A 6,858-nucleotide genomic window follows, 5' to 3' on the forward strand; every position below is an offset into this window, starting at 1 on the left:
TGAGAATCTAAAAGTTAAGAACAAAATTAAAAGTGACAGACAAATTTTTCAAACAAACCACAAGCTGGTTCTCAAATTTAGGATTTTTGTCATATAAAAATTATTTGTAATTTTAAGGAGTATGTTATTTCAGGATTGTGTACAAGGGATTTTCCCACCATTTTAAAGGCATCCTCTACTACTACTGAAACTAATTTTTTAGGGTGCTTTGGAAAATATCTTCATAAGGTGACCAATCCTTTTGTCCTTGATAACATGCTGTTCTGAGATTATGCTCCCTGTTTAAAAACAAACAAGCAAACAAAAAAAAATCAAAACAAAAGAAAAAAAAACACAAAAACATAACATAAACAAAAATAAAATACGTTTTAACTTTAAAAATATTGTTCCTAAATGAGTGTAATAGCCCCTTTTTCAGAGGAAGCGAAAATTTCATATTTTGAAAAAAAGAAAATTAACAACATATTAACAATCTATTGTAATGTTATAGTAAGAACTGTGCTCATCCAATACTGAAGAATCTCAATAAACTTACTTGAAATTATCCAAATTATATGGTATAATAAATACAAATTTCTTGTCAATATTAACTTTATTATGCCTACTATTAAATCCAGTGTCAGCTCCAAATATAATATATCTTTTATTTCTAGCACTTGATATATGTTAGGAATAGGATGCATTCCTACTTTGTTAAAATAATATAAAATTACACATTATTTTAAGATGTCTTATGATCATGACAACATTGTAAAAGTTCAGGTCTTCCACACAGAGCTGTAAAGATCAGCCTTGCAAAGAAAAAAAATTAAAAACGTACATTAAGAACGGAATCCAAACCCCAAATGTTTTGAAACATCGAAGGATACATGGAAACCATGTCAAAATCAGTTTAGACTCATGTGACTTACAAAATCTGGAGGTTTAGAGAAATAGAAGGAAACTGGCTGGTTTGGTACTGAGTCATCCATACAGCTCAAACCCTTTAGGTCTTAAATCCACTCACGCAGTTTTTCCCACTCCATTTGATGGAGCACCACAGGATTAAAGGGGCTGTGACTTATTACTGCCTGCAATAAGTAATTCTCTAAGTTTTAGTCCTCCCCATACCAGTATGTGGTTCTTGGCTTTATTAATATTTGAATTTCTACACACAGATGTACGCAATTTTTCGGTTACCCAAGAGGCTGATTTATGCAGCAGGAAAAATCCTGTTACAGTCAAGAAGTACTTCCAGAGCTGCCCTATGGAGACTTTCAAGATTGTACTAGCTCTATAGGGTTTGGGGCGGGTTTCTTCTGTACCATTATTACATGAGGTGTCATGGATGTTGATACTGTACCTTCCAGTAGAACAGAATTTAGGATAAAACGTACCTATAGGAAAGCAGTTATGAATTTTTTCATCTCCAGCCAGAGCACAAAATTCAGCAATAACACCAATCTAGCCTGCCTTTGAACATGCACAGTATTTTATTAAAGCAAAGATGGATATGAAACAAATGTTCCATACAGTCTGAAAAGTCTCTTTCTTTCTAATGCTTAACATTTAGAAACTTGAAATTTAATTTCTCTGTTAGGTCCTGTATTGTGTGCAATTGAATCAAAGACCTAGAGCAAAACAACCTCTACTTTTATTTTCTGGAAATCAAAATTCCCACTTAGGTGTTGATGCTCTGTCTCTTTTATAATTCAGACCTCATTTAATTTCTCAGGAGATGTCTCTGAAGTATAAAATTTTGAAACAGAATAAATAAATTTGTACTCTAAGTAAAATGCATTAATCTATCCATTATAAGTATAATGAATTAAATAAACAAATATATATAATACAAATTGAGACTTGCACTGCCTAGCTGACACCTACTATCACCTCTGGCCCAGATAAACATGAGGGAAAAGAAAGTTCTTCATTTAATATAAACATACGCAGAAAGCTGTTAAAGCTAGTCAGAAGAAATGCAAACTTCCCCCATTCTCCATATTTGTAAAAATTCCATATTTTTGCAATAATTTACTCCCCAGAATTTAAACACCATATTCAACACGGAGGGGAAAATATATGCAAGAATATAAAATTTAATTTCTCTCTTTATGTGACGTATCTCTTGTCCAAATGCCCCAGGGTAGAATTGAAATGATGAGGAGGAGATTTAGCAATATTTCCAATATTAGGGGTGGGAGTGGTGGTTAATTAATTCCTTTCTCTTTCTCATCCCCTTTCCTCTTGCCCTCCTTATATTACTTCACACTCTCATACTTTTTTTTTTCAATAAAGCAGTTTAAATGTATGCAGCACATCATATGTGATGGTGATTTAATTTCTTTCTGTGGCTGAGATCTGCTTTCTTCCTGCAAGTGCCCTTTCAGGCTGGTGGGCACAGTCCCATTGCTCTTTGTCTTCTTTTGCCACCATGAATGACATATTTCCAGTTTCAACTTAATGGGCACAGAAAAGGAGAGCCTGGGAACAAGAATGAAATAGTCAGGAGAGCAGATAAATTTGCTTCCTTCATAACCTTTTTCTTCTCCAAGTCTCTGCTGTAATACATTTCACCTCATCCATCACATCCAGGGACTTCATGACTCATTACCTCCTTTTTCCAAAAGGCGATCCTCCAGGGATGTGGCTGTTCAGGACACCTGGTCCAGAGTAAAGGAAGGCAGAGTCAGATGTTCCATCCATCATGAGGCACAGGATTTCCAAATCCCAACATTTTACTTTGCACTCACAACCTTTCTTCAAATTTGAATACTTTTTTTAATCATTGGAGAAAAAAATGCAGCCAGTTGTATCTATGGCGTAGTGATACCAGGATCATGAATTTAATTTACTGTTACCACCATTAGCCTGTTTCTTGAAATAGTTGGGTATTTGCTGTTCACTTTTTCATTACAGTAAGCCTGAATAGTCAGTGATACTGAGCTCATCAAAAGCCAGAAGGGAGATTTGCAATCCAGCATTTCAAAACTTGACAATGTATTCTCTTTGCTTGCTCTGATTGTTATTTCCACAGTAAAAATTCCTCTAGAATAAAATCATAAATGTAATACAAGCAACAAATGCTGATAAAAGAACCTTGCAGCAGTTTGTTGTTGGTTTTTGATTGTTTATACACAACATATAGTGTTGCTTTTTACAAATAAGTTTCACTACAAACAAACACCAGGTATTAAGAAAAATCCACCCATGAATGATGACACAAGGTAGTTTAGGGACCCCCTCGTGAATGACATAATGACTCCTCAAAGCTCGAGTCCTGTGTTTGATGTATTGGTTAATTTTTTCCCATCTAAATATTATTTAAAACAGTGAAATGTGAGGAAAAGAATGAATGAAAATTCTGCATGCATTTCTCTGCCTAATTTCAGCTGGCTTTTCCTCAGGATATTACCTGAATCTAGCAGCTTCAATATTATTTCTTAATAACCTCAGAGCTTCCAAAACCTAATTGATTTTCTTTACTAGCCACCAGGTGGCAATCATAAACTTCCATAAACTTACCCTGCTCCATCAACTCTGCTGAAGCAGCGACTGCAGAGAATATGTTGCAAACAGAAAGAAACAGGTATCTCCATGGTGACTATGATAATATGTTGCTTGTCCTGGGTGAAACTAGATGAAACCATGTTCGTGCTTCTAAGTTGCATATTTCTTCTCATTAAGTCCTGAGCAGGTAACCTTGAAAAAAAATGTGTTCTGCTGAAAGATGTACTTTGTCTCTCAAAAAGCCTCTTGATAATCTTATTATCCATGTGGCATTTTCAGCCTTCTTGATGGTGACCATAATGAACATTCCTGAAGAAAATCTATATGGATTTTTAAGTTGCCTTTTCTACCCAAGTAAAATCTAATAATAATTCGGCTTAAGTACTTATTTTTCTCTCTCTCTTATCAGGGCTTTGAGTGAAACTTTGCAAAGCAACGGCAGGCAGAGAAAGAGAATATGCACTTTCCCTCTCTATATGATTTGGCTTTTAAGGGACTGAGAATCAAGAGAATGTCCTTTTAAAGGACAGACAATCTTTAACAGATTCTTGATTCTCAACATCATTGTCTGAAAACTGAAAATGGAAAGCTCTGGTCTGCATGTTTTATTTTAAACGTTCTTGTTGAGAAAGATATAGCTAGACATCAGCAGATTTTTATTTTTTTTCAAAAGTGTTTTAAGATCTTAAACCCCACTGACTTTTGATTTTCATATTTTGTTTCATCTTTGTTTTTCTTCCAAGTCTCTTGCTCCTTGATCTTTACCTGTAGGTCTTTTAGTCTTATCTCCCATATCTTCAGATTCACTTGAAATTTTCTTCTACTTAGTTGCATTACAACTAACTGAACAACAAAACAACAAAACAAAGATGTAAAGAATACATTGATTTTACCTAATCTGATAGGAATAATGTCTTTTGATTAGGCTACACTTTGCTTCATCTATAAAAAGATGACATAAAGCAAAAAAGAAAGAAAAATTATGAAAATGAGTCACAAGACAACAAGAATATCTGGAAAAGAAAATTTAAATAATTAAAAAATAATAAGAGAAGTCACAGGAAAAAAAAAAAAAAAACACAAAAAGGCATAAAAAGCAGTTTAAGAACTGTTTGAATCCCTGACACTTGTAGGAAAAAAAATCCATCATCTAATAGGCATGAAGGACATCAGATTAAGAGAAAGGATGTAAAAGACTTTTGTACCCAGTCTCCTGTTTGCTGGTGAAAGTTACTTTCCGAAACAGCATCATTAAGAGGACATGAAAAACAGTAATAATTAGATCATGTCTATCAACTAGAGGTAGCATAAAAATAAGACAGAACCTGATAGCCTGATACTTCACCTTAATTATTCATCATTTTCTATTTCTATTTTGTTTTATTTTTCTTTAATTTATTTTTAATTTTTCTATTTCTATTTTAAGTGTTCTTCAGCATTTTCCTGGAGCATTTGTTAGGTAGGAGGTAGGAAACTGGCAGTCTAGGTGTATGATTTGATGTAGAAATTCCGGTGATAATGCAGTCTTTTGCTGTCTTGGGCTTTTTACTGCCTTCCAACACACATGCTGTTTTGTGTGTTTTTCTCCTCCCTGAGCAAACCCAAATTTCCAGTCAAGTACATTTTTGCTAGAGTTTTAAATTCCCCTCTGTCATTCAAAGATAAGCTGAATTTCAATTATTATAGTCAAATCCAGAAGAAAAAAGGTTTACTATTACTACTTGAAAATAAAAAGCAGGTAGTTTCTTATTTTAAAAAGAGAAAGACTTTCTCCATGCAGTCACCATAAAAAATAACAAGGACTATCTATCTACGTTGGTGAACCTGAGGTATTTTTCCCTGTTGATAACTCGTGGCTCTCTCTAGATGGCAGTGTTGTTACACTGTTCAAAGCAACCACTCATTTCTGGTTTTGTCAGAAACCATCACTTCAATCCAACATTACAAAGTCAAAGCATAATTACCACTAATGCTCCCCCTCTCTTGAGCAATGCCATCAGGGTATATCTTGCAAATGAATGGAAACTGTTAATTATAATTATATTAGACACCCATATTGTACGTTTCAGTAGTGCCGGTGTCGTCTTTGGATCTTTGTTTATCATTACACAGGAGATATTAAAGTAAAAGGATGGAGACCACAGTGACAACACTCCTTTATAGTATGAAAATTATGCATCCTATTTCATTAACAGCTCAGCCCAATAATTTAAAAGTGCTTGTAATTGGATTATTCTGTGCCCATATTTTACACATATGTCACTAAAAAAGAAGTAAATGTTTAATTAATCTTTTTTTTTTTTTTAGTTGTTTGCAATCTAATTAAGATGTTTGCTTTCATTGACAAAGCAATAATATTTCATATTTATTTTGCCTTGAAACATATATCTTCATTTTCAACCCAACCTCCAGGGAACTATTTCAAGTAGAGCTATAATATGTGTACAGTACAAAATCTTGTCTGTGAAGAAACTAGGGAATGGTATGTGCTTTCTTAGCTCTTCTTCCTTCTTCACACCAATTTTCCTAACTCTGTTTTCCTTTGCACAAAAACCCTAGTTTATTCTTAGCTTCCTGACCTTTCCAGAAAAGACCTGTCATCTTTCTCTTAGCGTTTTATTTAGCCAATCTTCCACATTCTGTCTGGGGCACCTCCCTGACATTTTTCAGCTATGCTGAATCCTGCCTGCTGCACTGACTCTGCAGGTGTGTTACTTTTTTCAAACTTCTCCTGGGTCTTCCTATAACTTGTCTGAAATTAGTATTAGGAAAATGCCCCTTTAAGCACCCACAAATACATTCATTTGTACTACTTTAGCTATGCCAGTTTGACTAAATTGCTGCAATGCCGCCATCTGCAGTGGTGATGCAACTGTACTGCTGTAGAATACCTCCTGCTGGCTGTAAATGTACATCTTTTCCAGCTATAGCAGGGCTGAGTAAGCTGTTAAAGCCTGCAGTAGATCCTTACTTAGGTCTTAGCAAACACCTCTACCAGTATTTTCTCCCTCTGAAAGTCAGCTTCCACAGTTCCAAAAAGTTCCATTCAAAATGAGCCAAATCTGCAATGAATTGCTCATCATTTTGAACTGATTAAACCATTAAGCATGCAACTTTTCCCTAATCAGACCAGGATCATAAACAGGAAAAGAGCTGTCTCACAAAAGTGCAAAATGCAGGTGCCAGGACTCAGCTTTTCCTCACTGTAACCAACAGAAGGTTGCTCAAATAGCCTTTTACTGTACTAAATCATACTGCTGAAGAGTTGGCTGCTCATACCCATTGCAGTAGACCATTTAAACACTGCACAGATATTTCTCCTTGAAAGGCAATGCTTGGGTATCTTTCCTTTAGGCGAAACAGTTGACT

The sequence above is a fragment of the Poecile atricapillus genome, chromosome 1 (genome assembly GCF_030490865.1).
Source record: "Poecile atricapillus isolate bPoeAtr1 chromosome 1, bPoeAtr1.hap1, whole genome shotgun sequence".
In the NCBI taxonomy this organism is placed as follows: domain Eukaryota; kingdom Metazoa; phylum Chordata; class Aves; order Passeriformes; family Paridae; genus Poecile; species Poecile atricapillus.